Consider the following 18,368-nt stretch of genomic DNA (forward strand, 5'->3'; position numbering starts at 1 on the left):
ATTTTGTATATAAGAAGCGATGGTAAAGAATATTCTTATTACATCCCCTGATGAGTGGGCAACCACGAAACAGGCTTGTCGGGATAAAAGCGTAGTTTATTAGTTTCTTTCCTCCACAAACATATATATATGTGTGTGTGTGTGTGTGTGTGTGTGTGTTGAGCAGAAAAATACGAGAGCAATCACGAAACAAGCTTGTAGGAATAAAAATGTAGTCATCGTATTTTTTTTTTATATTGCGCTCAACCTTTATGTATTGCAGGGACTAACTTTTCAACTTACTAGCCAAGTGGCTGGTGACGTCATAGATGTTTTTAGATGGTACGACAGTTTAAGTCTGTTTACTAGCCAAACTGGCTAGTAGAAATTGAAAACCCCTAGCCAAAACTGGATTTCTACTAGTCTGTGGCTAGTGGGCTTCCTAGTGCTGAGCCCTGGTATTGAGCACTGTTATACAGAAATTTGAAGCTTAGATGATACCATAAATGTGGAATCATTTAGGGTGGCGTTATAGCTTCACCTCTATTCTAGAATCAGCACTGCACTGATGAAGCCCAGAAGGCCGAAAAAAATACTAAATCAGACGTGCGATTTTGAGCTCCGAGGGTACGTAAGTGTTTTCACTCAAATTACTTGCTTCCATTTCGCCGTTCGGGCGCTTTTTGCTTCCATTTTATTTAATCCTTGATCGTGAAATGTATTCTGAAATTATGGAAATGAATGCTGAAACGTCAAACGACACTTTTTCTGCCGCTACCGATACATATATTCCTGACAACGAGCCTTCGCAAGATTCAAGTATAGTTAATGATGACCTATACGCCCTACGGGCTGCAAGAACGGCTGGAACTACCCAGTACAACAACAACCAGGCTGCGACAAAAACTTTGCTAGTTCCTTCTACATCCTTAATCAGTAAACTATTTACCCATCCCGATATGAAAATGTTATAAGCAACCTATTGACTTCCCAGCCTTTATTTCTTGCCCGGTTTTCCACGATGTTTGGATGACCAGGTAGTTTACAATATCGGAATATGCAATACTTGGATAATCGGCTACATCCTCGCTGCAATTCCCTTTTCTTTTAACGGGTAGGGGTCGACACCACAAATACGTACCTTTTCACGAGATCTAGCGTTTGTAGGACCGGTCAGAGTTGAGTAATACTTGGAAAATGAGATAGAATCGCAAGAATTCATTGGCGCGGACGCCATTTTGTCGCTTTGTTCATCTACCAGAAGATTTAGTGGCGTGACGTCAGGGCTTTTTTGTCACGTGGTTGGAAACGAAGAAGAAAGCCGGATTTGTTGATGTAGACATGACGTAGATAAAGCATGTTGAATACCGAACTTCAATTCACAATTTAAAAAGAAACGCTTTTAATATTCCTCCAGCCCTACAAGTGTCCGTGAAATAAATGCAACCCTTACTGTAGAATAAAGTTTTCGCTAGAAAGCAAACGCATAGCTTGGTATGCTTTACAATATTCTTTCAATTTGTGCTCCCCCCAGTCGGGTGGCTGGCTTTCGAATTTCAAGCACTTCGTTCGGAAAATCGGCTGAAAATTATAAATCACAGATAGGTTCCTAACTCTGAGCTTCCATGTTGCTAGTGACATCCTGATTCGAAAGCGTTTTTTCCTAACTACAGCATAACACCTGTAATGATTCGGATTATTAGATTGCAACAAATGTTTCGAAATCCTACTGAATTAATTAGTTTCGTTTTGTTTTCAACCATTACAAGGATAAATGAGACTGAAGGCAATCCTGTCAGCACTTGTTAGCAGTTCAGCATGGAAACGAGGCTGCGATATTTATTGACCTTTTAGCTCGCAAAAGATAAGTGAATGCGATTAAAGATCGATGGAGACCTCACAAACACGTACTTAGATGTGATGCATACATCAAAGTGATGCTGAAGAATGTAACGTCACAGCTGACGTCATCATTTTTGTCCTATGCTCTTAAAAACTGACCAAGTAGGTCAATATCGCCCGCTCGTTTGTCTTGCAATAATTATGTTTCCGCAGTTAATTGGTCAAAGTTACATCGGAAATTCCGATTTCTCTTAAAACAGTATCTCACAGTTGTTGAAGCTGACTTGAAAGACGAGGCAAGCAAATGGAAAAAGTGGTATATCATCAGTCAAATAATAATAAGACGCAAATCATTAAAAAAGGTTTCAATCAAAAATAAAACGTGTCATATTTTGACCTGGTCTGAAATCGTCATCTGTTGGACTGCCGAATCATTCTTCCTTGTCTCATTCGTCAGACTGGAGCTGACGAATGAGACAACCAAATTCAACCAAAATAGGGGACGAAAAGCGCGTTTAGAGTGCTACTCAAGACATCATCCATTGCACTACACATCAAACGGCCACATCAACCTTCGAAGCATATAGGCCTTTGCAACAGCAAAGAAGTGAACATCATCTTCGACAAGTACCTGGATTCATGGATAAAGCCGGGAAGAACGTGCACGCCGAGGTTCCTTGAGTGTTTCGTTCAAGGTCAAAATCCACGGGGCCATCTAATTCCGAGCCAAAACGGTGATAAAAAGACAGAAGATATTGACTAAAAGCGTCGTCAAAATAAACTTGTGTTGGAAAGCGTCTCTGCGCCAAAGAATAGGTCCCCATTCTGTTCAATGGCAATCTAGTAAAAAAAGAGAAAAAAAGAACGAAATATCCGAAATCAGTGTTAATTGAGCTTTGGAAAATGAACCTTTTTATAGCGATAGGACGAATAGTTTTTCTGCTATTTCAGTTTAAATGGAAACGCTAATTTTCCTTCTTTGATACCTTTTGATAGCGAAGTCTAAAAACCAACAAAGCCTGGATCGTTCAGTGCGGCCATTTTATTGTTCCGTTCTTTTGCCCTGTTTTACAGAATAATAACGTGGCATATGCTGTGCGTTGTCTAGACCTTATTTGGTAAAATGACATAGCTTTTCTCCTCTTCCCCTTCAACTTCCCCATCCGATTCCCCTTCACCCTAACCCTGTGCTCCTCCCATCATCTATTTTCCCTACGATGGTTTCCATGGTAAAGGGTCTGGAGAATATTTGGTAACCAGCCAACCGCATCAAATTAATATCTCACATCGAACAGACGCCATCGAAAATTGTGAAGAAGACAATGGCTTCAAAGGATCTTTTATGCTTTCTTTTCGTCTGTTTCTTTGCCTTGGGAAGTGCTACCTACTGTACTGACGGCAGCGATTGCTCCTTCCTTGAGTCCTGCTGTCAGAAAGAAAAAGTATGTAGAAAAATGTTACAACTGTTTATACGACTTCCACTGTGGATCGAACGAGCAGTGTTGTAAAAGCATGTGCATCAATAGTTCGTCTTCTTGTTCCTGTTCGTTCAACTATCAATGTGACCTTGGCGAGAAATGCTGTAACAGAATTTCAATTCGTCTTAACTCAGGGACACATGATGACCATGCAGCAAGCACATCCTCTTCCGCCGATGAACTACAACCAGCCTCCTTCAGGTTACAATCCGCCTCCTCCAGCTTTCAGTCAGGTTCCTCAGTCAAATTTCCTACACCGCAAGGACAAGCTTAAGCGGCGCCGATGCCGACTGCACTTAGCACTAAACAACCCAACAAGTTCTAACTAAAGTAAACTGCGATGTAACTCATTCAAATAGAATACTGTTTCGATTAAATTAGCTTCGGTTTTACTTCCATTTACAAAGGTGTAGACGAATAATTTAAGATTCTTCACTGATCTGCACGGTGTATTTTTACAAATTCCATGTTCCATTTCGCTTTCGTCGATCAAAGAAAAACAAAAACCTAGACATAGGTTTCTTGTAGAATGGACTTTTGTCCGAGATAGATGAGTTCGGCCAATGACAACAATAATTTTATTCCAGAATGAATATTGTATTCTTAGAAATGAAGTTTTACTTAAGTGTCATATTAAACCGATGTGGCTGTATTTGACCCAGTCTACGCCTCTAATCAGTAGTTTTCAATCTATTTCCGCTTGTCAGTTTTTCAAGAATGCGAATGTCGATCGTCTCGTAGCGGTGAAATGGATAAACTCCGTGACATATTCAAAAAAATTATAAATTTTCATCATTAGCTCGGTTGCTGTTACTATATTTCTGCTACTATCTCATTTGTCGACGCGAGTAATCTTCTGCTTAAGGGAAATTTGTTACTTTATCAAATTCTACTTTATGCTGATTGAATCTTAAGTAGATCCATCGTCAGTATATGCTATATTGATGTCGAGCAGGGCATGTACTAAAACTCAGACGACAGACAGTAGACGATGGGCGATAAACTGTAAATGATAGAAGATAGATGATAGCCGATGGGATTTGTGACGCCGGAAATCAAAATTTTCCCGCAATCTCCCAAATGTCACAGAAATCACTTTTTCCTTACTAAAGTCGCCATTACCCATGGATGACCACTGAAGGTTGATTTCAACAAAATAGGGTGCCTTCCAGAAAAAAAAAAAAAAAAAAAAAGACCCTACGCAAGCTTCCTGGTTCCTAGGAAAATCTTTTTGATGCTGGACAATAGAAAATATTTCAATTGTTGTCACGCTCCGGTCATGAGATAAATATTGCGAATTTCGTAGAAGCCTCACATAATTTGGTGCGCTAGGATCTGATGAACAGTCTAGATAATTTTCATGAAAATCCATCAAAATTACATACCCTATCAATTCATTAACGGAGAGGTAACTCCCGTAAAAACAAACCTTAAGCCTTCGGCGTTTAAAGGAATTCACATTTTTCGAACCTTAGGCGTGTGTCGAAGCATCAAACCTCCTGGCAAGTCTCGTGACAAAGAACTCCTTTTCAATTCGCGGGAAAGGTCTTTTCGCGAAACGAGGAAATCTAATTTAAGATGGATTTAAAAAAATCCAAAAATTCATCGGGAAAAGGAGGGAAATGTGAGCAATTTATTTTATCTTAGATTAAAAATTTGAATAGGGCTTTGTGAGTCTCCGGATTCCCTAGTGAAATAGATACGCACAATACGAGCAAATATGAGCAAAATGTCCGCTCGATTCATTTATCAACCCCCGAATAAGGGATTTATTGTTCCGCTTTCAATTCACGTTTCAGTATTTTGGTTTTAATTTGTGAAATACACCCATGCCCTATCTGTGCATACTATCAACCGCACAAGGTTTACGCGAAAGACAAAAACTAGAAAATCGCGAACGATCTTTGTGACCCGGCTCCAAAAAACCTGTCGCGCACGAAACTTAGCTTTCATTAAAGTCCAGCCTAAAGAAAAAAACAAAAACAGGTACAAAAGCAAAAAAGAAAGTCTGGATGGTTCAGTTGGTTACTCTGTATTTTTTTCCTGTTCTACAAGATAATACAGCGACATAATTTATGAGTCCTCGTGACCTTATTCAGTAAAATGTCACAGCGAAAAAAAAAAAAAAAATTTTAAAACCAACCAGCTGCATCTAATTATTATCTTACATCCAACAGTTAGGATGGGCCAATACCCGATACCGTTTTTTCCGAATGGGTACGATAGCAAGTATAACACTGACGTTTTCCTTCTATATCGACAACACTACTGATTCTGTGACGTCAATGAGTTTAAGGATAAGTCACGTGATTTGTTTAACAAAATGTAGGTTTATTTTGCGCTGATAATGTTACACAGCGTTTAGTACTCTATCTAAGCTTAAAAAAGATAGTCCAACATTTTAAACCGGATTGAGGACATGCTTAAGTTGAAACTGTGGCCATCAATGAGTTCACTCTTGCGCGCCACTTAGACTGGTCAGCGGTGGTCCCTGGCGTGAAGCAAAGCGCAGGCAAGTCATGTGCAGTATTGAAAGCTCCAGCACTTCTCGCTAGTATAGATAGTTTCTGATCTGATCATGATATCACTTGTATCGAATATTCGGTAATGGTATCGGTCCATCTTTATCCAACCGACGCCATTGAAATTGTGAAGAGGGAAATGGCTTCCAAGGAACTTTTATGATTTCTCTTCATCTGTTTCTTTACCTCGGGAATTGCTAACTAATGTACCCATAGCAGCAAGTGTTCCTCCTGTGAAACCTGCTGTGCAGATCGATAAATTCTGCGGACAGCGATGTTATTTCTGCAGGCACGACAACCACTGCAGAAAAAACGAGCAACGCTGCAAAGACAAATGCGAAATAGTTGGTATCCGTGTTTATGTTCGCGCGACTCCGAATGTGATAATGACATGCAGTGCTGTGATAAAAATAATTGCATCAGTAGTTGGTCATATTTTTCCTGTTCTTACGACTTCGAATGTGACAATGACGAGCAATGCTGTGATAGTCATGCCAGTGCATCAGTAGTTCGTCTTTTTGCTCTGAGTGTTCGGAAGTTCATCAGTGAGACATCGGAAAGGATTGTTGCGGGGGAGTGTGTTTGCCGTACTGTGGTTGGAACGACGGTGCTATTGCAGGCGCTATCATCGGCACAATTATCTTCTTTGCCATCATCATCTCCATCGTATCATGCCTCTGCTGTACTTGCTGCCCGTTCTACCGCTATCGTACACCCGGTACTGTGCATGGTCGTCACCGGCCAACAGCCGCAACAAGAAGTGGTCTCAACACACATGAAGACGGCGCAGCAAGTACATCTTCCTTCGCCGGTGAACCCCAACCAGGTCCTCCATCTGGTTACATTCAGCCTCCTCCTCCGCCTTCCCTAGCTATCCACCGCTACCAAACCAATATCCTCCACCGCCAGGACAAGTTCAAGCGGCGCCTATGCCAGCTGTAGTCAACGCTGAACAACCGAACGAGTTGTAATGAAAGTAACCTGCGAGGTTACAGCTCAGTGTTCCGGTGAAGTAATTAAGTACCCTTCCGTTTTTCTCACCATTTACATAGATGTAAACGTATTCAAGTCACTAAATGTTGTGTGAGGTTTTGTAGAATATTAAAATGAAGGATTGTTGAAATAAGTTGTCTAAATTCAAAACTTCTAGTTCAATTTGAATGCTATTTATTTGCAAATCTGATATTCCATCACGCTTTCATGGTTGAAAGAAAAATGGAAAGGATTTTTGCCGGAGATAGATGAGTTCAGCCATTAATTAGCGACAATATTCCTTCAAGAATATTAATTGTATTCTTAGAAAAGTATCTTTTTTTAAGTTTCACATCATACCGAAGTGACTGTATATAACCCGGTCTTCGCTTCTATTGACATTTTTTTTATCTATTTCCTTTGTGACGTTGAAGACTGCAAATGTCGATCGTGACTAAAAGCAGTTAAATTTATAATCTCGTAAATAGGATCGCACAGACTAAAAATTGTACTATTACGGCTCGGTTGTCGTTACTAAGTCTCAGTTGATACCTCATATACAGACGTGAGGAATTTTTTTTCCGCTTCCGGGAGATTTTTGTTACAATTTCATGTCCTACTTTAAGTTGATCGGATCTTAAAGGTGAACTGAAGCCTAAAATTGGGAACTCTCTTGCATTCATTTCTAGTTAGCTTTAAAGGAGTAGGATAAAGTCTCAGTATTTACATTCGTTCACTGTTTGTTATACACGAGAAAATCAGATTTGAAGTTCCCTTTTTCCCGCTTTTGCGGCCGTACGACCATGGGCTGTAAACGACTAGTAGTGGTCGAATGTGACGTCACTGGTGTGGAACTGAAACACTTCTCTTACGCGCAAAAGGCCGCACGTCTGCGCAAACTTTAAATTTATCGGTCTTTTTCTTGCAAGTAGGAGTGGTTTGAAGCCCTAGCTACCAGTCAGAGCTGAATTATTTTCTAGGCGAAAAACCGGTTGACTTGAAGAAAGACATCGAAGAATCAGAAATTGCAATATCGATTATAACGAAAATCAGAAACACTGAATGATCGATGTCTTTGCAACGGACATTGCGAAGCTATGGTCGACGAATGTTTTTATTGTCAATAGTTTTAACGCATACAGAAGCGAGAAACTGGCAAAAAAAGGCACTTGTATTCCTTTCATACGCAGATCCATGCCTTATTGAAACACACAAAGTACTGAAATTACTCTCAACACTGTGAAGGCTGTGACGAATTGTAATTTAAGTCCCCTAAGAAATAATACTTTGGTCAATCGAGTATAATTTGCATAATAGAACCTCTGTCTTCGCTTGTTGACTGCGGCGGTACTCAGATGATAGCGGAGGATTTTTGGCAGGTCTTTACGAGAATATCTTTGGGAGAGCTTCCTCCTTTAGTTTGTACTTCGTAGGTGTTCCATGTACTTCGGACTTGAGGCCCCTTTCGTAAAAATGCGGTTCCAAGTGTTGATAAAAAACGTGTGAGCCTTTCGCGACGGTGAAATTTTTGCCAATCAATCAACAACTTTATCAAAGTGTGTAATCTTCTAGCTTGCCCTCAAGCCTACTAATCGGAGACACTATTTAAATTAATTATTAATGATAAATATATATTAATGATACTATAAGATAATAAGATTTAACTATTCAAAACTTCTTCAAATATATACAATAGTCGATATACTTAAAAATGATATGCAATAAAAACTATGTATACAATTTTATAATATATCAACTCCACTAGTTATGATATTTTCTGTTTATGAATTATGAGTTACACAGGTGGCATCTTTTGCATGCGTTTTCACTAACCAATTCGCTCAGATCTTTTTTCCTTATATTTGCTTTAAACATTCTTAAGGAGGTCTCGTTTCTGTCCTTCATGCTCAATTTTGACCATAAAAATTTTGACCAGTGGAGGCAGTGTGGCCGAGAGGTTAGTGTGTCGGACCCGTAATCCGCCGCTCCCGGGTTCGAGTCCCACCCTGACCACTAGATTTATTTCACGGTAGCCCCGAGTTCAGATCTTTGGCCACGCTTGTAAATAGCCAACTGGTTTGTCTCCGGCCGGTTGGGGCTCTTAGTGATGTTCTTAATGATGTTATGTTCAATTTAGACCATTTGTTTCATTTGTTTGCAAGGAGCACATTGGAAACTACTGGTTCACCAGTAATTGTGTAATCCTATAAAAAGACTTTTTTTTCTTTTTTTTTAATGGCCCAAAAAATCTGAGGGAATGCTTTCCGTATTTGACAGTTTTTACCCTTTGAACATGAAAGGCCGAGTTTCTCAGGTTTTAGTTCGAAGGCGATGGCGAAAAGAGTTCTAGTATATTGTTAGGCAGTAATCTATTCCTGATTTTGAACATAAAGATGGCGATATCTTGTAATGTCATGTTATATAGACTAGTCATTCCAGCGTGTGTAACAAGGTCTCTATAAGGAGAGACTTGATCTTTGAAGACTGTACGTAGACCTCTTTCATTAATTCTCTCTAGTTGTTTCTGTCACTTGCACGAAAAAAGTGCCGCACCAAGCTACAGTATGTGAGGTGGGGTAGAACTGCAGTTTTATATAGTCGTAGTTTTGCGTTCATCGGGATAAGATTCTTTAGCCTTTGTAGAACACCAATCATTATACTCGTCTTTATGCAGACCTCTGATATATGTTGCGAGAAATTCAAGTCTTTACCTATAATTACGCCTAGCAGTTTGAATGCATCGATAAAGTTGATTCTGCAATCATCAATCACTAACTCCATTTGTTACGTGTCCCTTGCTATAGCCATTGCTTGGTATTTGTTATAGTTGCCTTGCAAAAAATTTGTTTTATACCACCCTCGATGTCTCTTCCCCATCTTCCTTAGCCATTTTCGTTGGAAGAATTTGGTATTTGACAGCTTATTCCGTGTTTCGTGATGACTTTAATATAACAAATGGTACATGCAAATGTAGTGCAATACTCCACAAATAAATTACTGATGGCTAGAAACTAAACAAGTAGACATGAGACATTGGATACCTTTCGTGGTATTTCGAGGCAAGCAATGTGAATGTCAACACGGGTGATGCTACTTGAAAGTCTAAAAATACCAGCTCTCTCTCAAAACAAAATAAATGATATTCCCGAAGAATTCCACACTGAGTTTGCTAAGAAGTATATAAACATACCATATGCAGAAACACATCCCTGTACAAACACAAACGACACAGCTGATTGTGTGATTTAATGAGTAACTAAACTGGGCTCGGTATTGCGTACAACCGCCATTGATCTCTCGCTCGCGGACTAGTAAGCTGACATGAGGTTTGCAAATATCTTCCATGTATGAAAGTACTGAACATCTAGAGCATGATAACTGGGAAAAACATGTATAGAACGTGGATGACCATGTAAAACCGTTTATGCGGAGTTAAAGAACGACTGAATAACATCACAGAGATATTCACTAATCGCTTTATGACATCCCCTCCGTATCCAAACCCAGTCTGAAGCCAATCATTCTCTGTAAGAACATGTTTTATCTTTCAATGTTTTAATTCAATCCCCATAAGAAGTCACATAACTTGGACAATCTTACTGAACGCGAGTTTTGAAGGAAGAGTGTCCCAGGGTTCTGATCTTTCTTCCCCACCTGTGACGCAATATTAGCCGCTGACATGGTTTTTCGGAGCAGCGGTGCTACTGGGTCAAAACACGGTATAAAACTTTTTTTTCAAGGTGAATTTGAGCCCAAAGACAGAAATGAACGTTCGAACATTGATAGTTAAGCTACATGCTGTAATTTAAAAATGGCTCAATTTTAGATCTCAGTTCCCCTTTATGAAGATCCTTCTACAGCATAACCTATATCGATGTCGAGTAGTACTAGATTTACATTTGTTTGCTGCCTCAATTTTTGTTAATATTAAAGTTTTGCTACTCCGCCGCCGCGAGAAAAGTTCCATTTGATATGCTGGTAACTGGTTCGTAAGTAATATTCCAAACTTTTATAATTTGAATATATCAACTAAGTTGAAATGGTAAATTGGCCACCGTTGCGATTATAAAAGCTGACGTTTCGAGCGTTAGCCCTTCGTCGGAGCGAATAGAGGAGTTGTGGGTTGTGTGTGCTTTTAAAGGCAGAAAATGGAGCTACGTGATTGGTGGGAACATGGCAACGAGAAAAACACGAATAAATTAGTGGCACGAAAAGCGTTCGTTGATACCTGTGGGATCTAGACTGCCGGTTTGAAAGATGAGCTTCTGTTCAAGAGTTTTACGGCTTTCCGTGCTACCTAAGTGCAAGGAAAGACCACAGATTGCCATATGTTACTTAGAATGATTAGGTAAATTAAAATGTCTGGCGACTGGTTTCGATGTGTCCTTGTCATTCCTCTCCTCGTCGCGAAGGTGTTCTCGGAATCGGTCACCTAGTCTTCTGCCTGTTTCGCCGATGTATATCTTTTTGCAATAAGTGCAAGTTATGCAATAGATTACATTGGCGAAGTGATCGGTGATCTTAACAGATCGTTTGGGTTCCGATATTTTCTCAGTGTTAAGAATAAAAGGACATGTCTCGCATCGTGTACGAGCGCATTTAAAAGTGCCTGGTTGGTCATTTGTCTGAAAAGAACTTCTGACCAAAAAATTCCCTATGTTTTTGTCGCGTTTGAATGAAATGAGCGGAGGCTGCGAAAAGATAGTGCTTGTCTCTGGATCGTTTTGAAGTAATTTAAAGTTTTTAAGAATGATGGATTTAACTGAGTGGTTGTGAGGGTGAAACGTGAGAGTGAATGGAATACGGTCGGAATCTTCCTTTTATGACGTTTGTAGTGCTGAATGTCGATCAATAAGTTGGGTGCGGTGGTAACCCGCTTGAACAACCATGTCGGGGTCGGACACATATAGCGGCGTTGATGGCGAATAACAACAGAACAGCTCCTTAACCCAACGAATTTAATGACGGCGAGGAATTCCAATGTTTACAAAACCATCCGTTCGCCCTTTCATCATAAATTACGAGGCTCAGGGAGCCGTAAAAACCACATGATGAAAGGCGGTAAACGAAAGAAAAGAAAACAGTTTTTACTTACCAAACTCATTCACAAGCGCTTTTCCACGTGCGTAATGGAGCTCAGAAATAAAAAATTACTACTGAAGGATTGTGGTCTACTGACATACAAAAAAATGAGGAACAAAACGAACTAACATAAAACCTTGTTGAGGAATAGCCTCAACAGACAGAATCAGGGTAACCACGTTCATCGAAAAACTGGCACATTGACTCTGATTTGTGGTGGAAATTAGAGTCATCACTACATAAACGACGAAGTCTTAGAAACTGAGAAAAATGAATGGAATTCTTAACGTGAGATGGATGCGAAGACGAATACAACAAGTAATTATGCGAGTCTGTAGGTTTGTAATACACACTAGTGCATAAACTTAAACGTTAAACGGTGCATCATCCGTTTATGCGGAGTAATGTACCGTTGCCTTCAACTGCAACGATAAGCTTCCGTTCTTAGAGGATATCTTGTGAGTTGCGTTGTATTTTCTTTGTCGCGAAGAGGCGCGCGCGAGCAACAATTGGAGCAAAATATGAGCAAATGTCCGCTCGTATTATACGTGAGACTACAGAATGAGGAATTCATCATTACACTTTTATTTCATCTTTCAGTATTTTGATTATAGGTTGTGAAATATATCCTACGGCCATATCTGTGCATCGTATCAATCGCATAAGGAGCACGCGAAAGACGAAAAAAAATACGAACGACTTTTGTGATTCCCCCAAAAGAACCTATCCCGCTAAAAAATTCGCTTCCATAAAAGTCAAGCCAGAAAAACCAATAAGAAAAATAAACGTCTGGATCTTTTATTGCGCCTATTTTGTTGCTCCGTGATTCTGTCTGTTCTAGAGTGTAATAACGTGACATCTTTTGTGTATTCTCTTGACCTAATCTGGTAAAATGTTAGGAAAAATAATTTGGAAACCAGCCAACTGCATCCAATTATTATCATACATCGAGCAGACGCCTTTGAAATTGTGAAGAGCAATGTGGCTTCTAAGGAGCTTTTATGATTTCTTTTTGTCTGTCTCTTTGCCCCAGAAGTGCTATCTCCTGTACCGGCGACAGCGATTGTTCGTTCCTTCAGTCCTGTTGCACAGATGAGGTCTGTAGAAAAAATGTTACTTCTGTTCGTCCGACTCGCAATGTGGAATGAGCAAGCAGTACTGTAAAAGCAAATGCATCAATAGTTCGTCTTCTCGTTCCTGTTCGTACGACTCCGAATGTGACAGTGGCGAGCAATGCTGTAACAGCAAGTGCATCAGAAGTTGGTTTTCTTGTTCCTGTTTGTACGACTCCGAATGTGACAGTGGCGAGCAATGCTGTAAAAGCAAATGCATCAATAGTTCGTCTTCTTGCTCCTGTTCGAGCGACCTCGAATGTGACAGTGGCGAGCTATGCTGTAACAGCAAATGCATCTATAGTTCGTCTTGTTCCTGTTCGTACGACGACCAGTGTGGCATTGGAAAGAGTTGTTGTAGGGGAGAGTGATTGTCCTCCTGTGTTTGGAGCGCTGGTGCTATTGCAGGCTTAAACTTTCACCATAATTATCTTTTTGGCCATCATCTTTTGCATCAAATCCTGCCTTCGCGGTAATTGCTGCTCTGCAATTGTTGTGATCACCTAGGGTCGCCTGCCTGAGACGTCCACCGACTAGCAAGCTAAAGATTCCGTTAACATCTAAAAATGGATCAAGCTTGTAAAATGAGCTACATGTTTTCATGCTCGCCTTTCTCTGCCGAGTGAAGACTCTACTTTCTAGGTCAGTGTTTTTCTGCTTCATGTTCCTCAGAGTTGCTATTTCTTCCGTTAAAGGCTTTTATCTGTACTGCAAGAGTTATGAGCGCGCTCTGCGCTTTCCAAGTCTTCAACCTTAAGCTCTTGAAGGTCATCATTATTACTTCGTTTCTTGTGCACGCTGTGTGGAGGCGCGGTGGCCTCATGGTTGGTGCGCTCGGCTCTGGATCGAGTGGTCCGGGTTCGTGCCCCGGCCGGGACATTGTGTTATGTTCTTAGGCAAGACACTTTACTCTCACAGTGCCTCTCTTCACCCAGGTTATAAATAGGTACCGGAAAATTCAATGCTGGGGGTAACCCTGCGATGGACTGGCATCCCATCCAGGGAGGAGTAGAAATACTCCTATTCGCTTCATGCTACAGAAACCGGAGTTAAGCACCGGCCTAATGGGTCACTAGGCTCGTAAACAGACTTTACCTTAACCTGCAAGAGTTATGGGCGCGCTCTGCGCTTTCCCAGTCTTCGACCTTAAGCTCTTGAAGGTCATCATTGTTACTTCGTTTCTTGTGCACGCTAAATCTTCTCAAGGCATTGATGAAGGAGTCAGTCTCAAGCGAGTTAGCGATATCGGGTCCTATAACTTTCGACGCCAAGCAAGTAAAGAGGACACCATGGGTTTTAGCTTTTTACGACCATCCTTAACAATGAAGGGCCTAAAATAATCCAGAGCGCAATTAGCGAAAGGTGGTGTGGATTCGAGGCAGTCTTCAGGTAGATCTAACATTCTATGCCCTTGAACTGAACCGCGGAATCTTGTACACCCGGTACTGTGGTCGTTACCTAGCAGCCGCAACAATAATTCCTCTCAACTCGGACACACATGATGACGACGCAGCTAGTACATTCTCCTCCGCCGATGAACTACAACCAGCCTCCTCTAAGTTTCAAGTCGCCTCCTTCTGGTTTTAATCAGGCTCCTCCGCCTTACTCAAGCTATCCACCACTGCCACCAAACCAGAATCCTCCGCTACAAGGGCAAGCTTAAGCGGCGCTGATGCCGGCTGCATTTAACACTGAACAACCCAACAAGTTCTAACTACAGTAAACTGCGATGCAACTCATTCCAACAGAATACTGTTACGGTGAAATGAGTAACCTACGGTTTTACTTTCCACTTACAAAGATGTAGACGTAGTTAATAATCTAATAAGATTCTTCATTCAGTTTTACAAATTTGATGTTCCATCTCGCTTTTGTCGTTCAAAGAAAAACAATAAAGGTAGACTTAGGTCTCTTGTGGAGCCAATTTTTGTCGGAGATAGATGAATTCAGCCAATGGAGACGATAATTTTATTCCAGAATGAATATTGTGTTCTTAGAAATGGAGCTTCACTTCAAGTATCATATCAAACCGATTTGACTTTATTTGATCCAGTCTGTGCTTTCACCAACAGTTTTCAATTTATCTCCGCTTGTCAGATTTTCAAGATTGCGAATGTCGATCGTGTCGTATAGCAGTAAAATTGATAAACTCCGTAAGATATTTTCATCGATTATAAATTTTCATTATTAGCTTAGTTGTTGTTATTTTATTTCTGCTGCTACTTTATTTACAAACGTGAGTAATCTTATTCTGCTTCAGGGAAATTTGTTCCTTTATCATACTCTACATTTAGCCGACTGGATCTTAAGCGGATCCATCGTTAGCATAGCTTTATCGATGTCGAGCAGGGCATGTACCAAAACCCAGACGAAAGACAATAATAGACGATAGAGATGGACGGTACACGATAGACGATACACGATAGACGATACACGGTAGACGATGGACAATAAGCGGTAAACAATAGGTGATAAAATTTGTGTCGGAAATCAAAATTGTCAAGCAATCTCGTAAATGTCAATAAAATGATAATAACAATAATAATGATAATAATAAAAATAATAGAAATAATACAACTCATTAATATAGCGCATATACAAAGGCTATATTCGCTTTCCAATGTAGTACACGGAAATAAATAAAATGACTAGTACTTACAAAAGAAATAACTTCGTCGCTCAAAACTTTGGCAAACGAAACTGTCTTAGGTTTGGACTTAGACGTTTTCAAATTGTGAGAAGATGTTATGTCAATGGGCAGATGGTTTCAGAGTTCTGGATCAGAGACAGCGAAAGCGTCTCGCGCCGTAAGTTATAATTTGGACGAGATAAGCGTTGAGAAGATGATGACCGAAGTCAACACATTCGACGATGACGAACGAGCAGATCTTGAAAATAAGATGGCCTAAGATTATGAATAAATCACTCTTTCCTTGCTACGGTAGTCATTGTCCGTTGGTAACCGCTGAAGGTTACTGTCAACAAAATAGGGTGCCACCCAGAAAAACCCTATGTACGCTTCCTGATTCCTAGGCAAATCTTTTTTGAAGTTGGACAATAGTAAATATTTCGGTTGTATTCACGCTCCGGGACGTCATGAGATAATTATTTCGAATTTGGCAAAAGCCTTACAAGCTTTGATGCGCTAATAGCTGTTGAACATTCTGGCCAATTTTCTCGAAAATCCAACAATTCTACACACCCTATCAATTCATTAAGGTAGTCTGTGGTAACTCCCGTAGAAACGAACATCGAGCTTTTGGCCTTCAAGGAAATTCACAGTTTTCGCACTTCAAGCGCGTGTCAATGCATGGAATCTCTCGCCAAGTCTCGTGACAAAGAACGCCTTTTTAATTCGCGGGAAAGGTCATTTCGTAAAACAGGGAAATCTAATTTACGATGGAGTTGACAAAATCCAAAAATTCATCGGGAAAACGAAGGAAAAGTGGGTGATTGACAAAGCAAACTAAGGAAAAAGAAACACTTAACTTAAATTTCTCTCGCATCAATTTTGAATTTCATAACGCAACGTTGCGTCAGAAAGAAAGATTTATGTGACATCAACGAGCTTGCGTGATAATTTTGAGTTCCGCCACAAAATTGGAAACTTAAACGAGGCTTACTTGTAAGTTGAAGTTTGATTAAGATTCTATCACATGACCAAGGAGGCAGGAGATAACATGAGATAGCACAGCGCATGCGCGACTCATTATTCAAAGAGTGTGGGTGTGTCAGAATTATGTCATGATAGAACAGGCTAGTGTGCTAACCGTAGATCCAATCAGTAATGGGTGGGCATGTTATCTCCTGCCTTCTTGATCATGTGGTAGAATCTCACTCAAACTTCAACTTACAGGTAAGTGTCGTTTAATTTTCGAATTCTATCACATGACCATAGCCTAGGAGATCCCATGAGACTTTAAAGCTCTGACAGAGCCACATCAACCATTATATAGCCACATAGGTATAATAACATTCTTAAAATATTTTATTCAACCTTATAACTCGATCTAGTTAGTCTATCCATATGTATCATGTAGTAGTGAATACAATCATGACTCTGGCATAGGCAGTACAAAACAATGTCTTCTAGTCAACAGCAACATGAACGCTTATGTTTAAATACTGAAGTGTCAAGGCTTCCTGTGTTTTTTACTTGATAAACGTACAACCCTATGCCATAGGGTCAATCTGGTTATAAAAAAAAAAAATTTTTGCTATAATGTAAATACTGTGTCAGCTAAAGTAGGTTGTTGGACGATTGGTTTGCGATAAAACTTTTAAAAAGTAGCCGCTGATCCCCATCCGGCAGTAGCTAGTATACCATCCAAAGGGACATCTCTCTCTTCTGCTTTGGATGAAATAGCTGCTCTGGTGCTGTGGGCTGTAAATTGGCTTGTGTCAATCCCTGCTAAACTAAGTCCGGTCTTAGCCCGTCTAGATATTGTGTCTCTAGATACCCCTTTATGTGGCTGTATGAAGCTGACAAACAGTTTTCTCTCAGTGCTTCTCAGAGGCGCTGTTCACTTAAGGTATTCTTTCAAGGTGAGTAGGGGGAAGAGGGTATCATCTGGCTGATAACCGCTTATATCAATGCTGTTTTCTTTCTTATTGGGTTTGCTAGTCTTAATGTGTTCTGAAAGTTCAAATTTACATGAGTGTGATGACATGTGCATGCCATCCAGGCTCAACAGATAGATGGACTGTCCTCGTTGCCCCGTAGCTAACAAGAGTAGCATTAGTAGCTTCAGTGTTAATTCCTTTAAAGAAAGCTGTTCTAATGGCTGTAGCGTCTTGAGGTATCTATTAGTACTGTAGCCACATCCCAAATGGTTTTGAATTTGGGTTGTGGTTTACGTGTCTCGTATATTCCCTTTAGGAACCGGGTAACCAGTGGATGGGAGCCAAAGGGTTTGATGCCTTCACTATTTAGGGTCAATGACAATACGGATCTTGCAGTGTTTATTGTGGAATAACTTAGTCCTTGATTGTATAAATACATCAGAAATTGAAGAGCTCCACTTAGCTTTGGAGAACTGTGATTGGTTTTCCTTTGACACTAAAATGCCAGCCATTTTTCCACATAGGTTTTGTACTGATTTTGAGTTCCTTTTCTCCAGGAAGCCATGATGATGTTGGTAATGTCTGGAGGAAGGTTTTGCTGTGCAAAGGTGTCCCTGATAAAGGACAGACCATCAGGTGCAGGCTCTTGTGTAGAGGGTGTGGCTCCCTGAAGTGGGCATGATGTAGTAGGTTTGGTGATGGTTTGAAAATCCATGGTTAGCTGTATAGTAGTTGAAGAACAAGGGGGAACCAAGTCTGTGTTGGCCACACTGGGAACAGCAATATTCCCTTTGCCTTGCCCTGCATTATGTTTTGTA

General features: G+C 40.3%; 2 pseudogenes; both read left to right on the forward strand.

The window, feature by feature from the left end:
* Positions 1-3,072: 3,072 nt before the first annotated feature.
* On the forward strand, positions 3,073-6,792 carry LOC148720367 (uncharacterized; annotated as a pseudogene).
* Positions 6,793-10,114: 3,322 nt separating this feature from the next.
* Positions 10,115-13,463, forward strand: LOC148720368 (uncharacterized; annotated as a pseudogene).
* The last annotated feature ends 4,905 nt before the right edge of the window (positions 13,464-18,368 follow it).

The sequence above is a fragment of the Stylophora pistillata genome, chromosome 11 (assembly GCF_964205215.1).
Source record: "Stylophora pistillata chromosome 11, jaStyPist1.2, whole genome shotgun sequence".
Lineage (NCBI taxonomy): Eukaryota > Metazoa > Cnidaria > Anthozoa > Scleractinia > Pocilloporidae > Stylophora > Stylophora pistillata.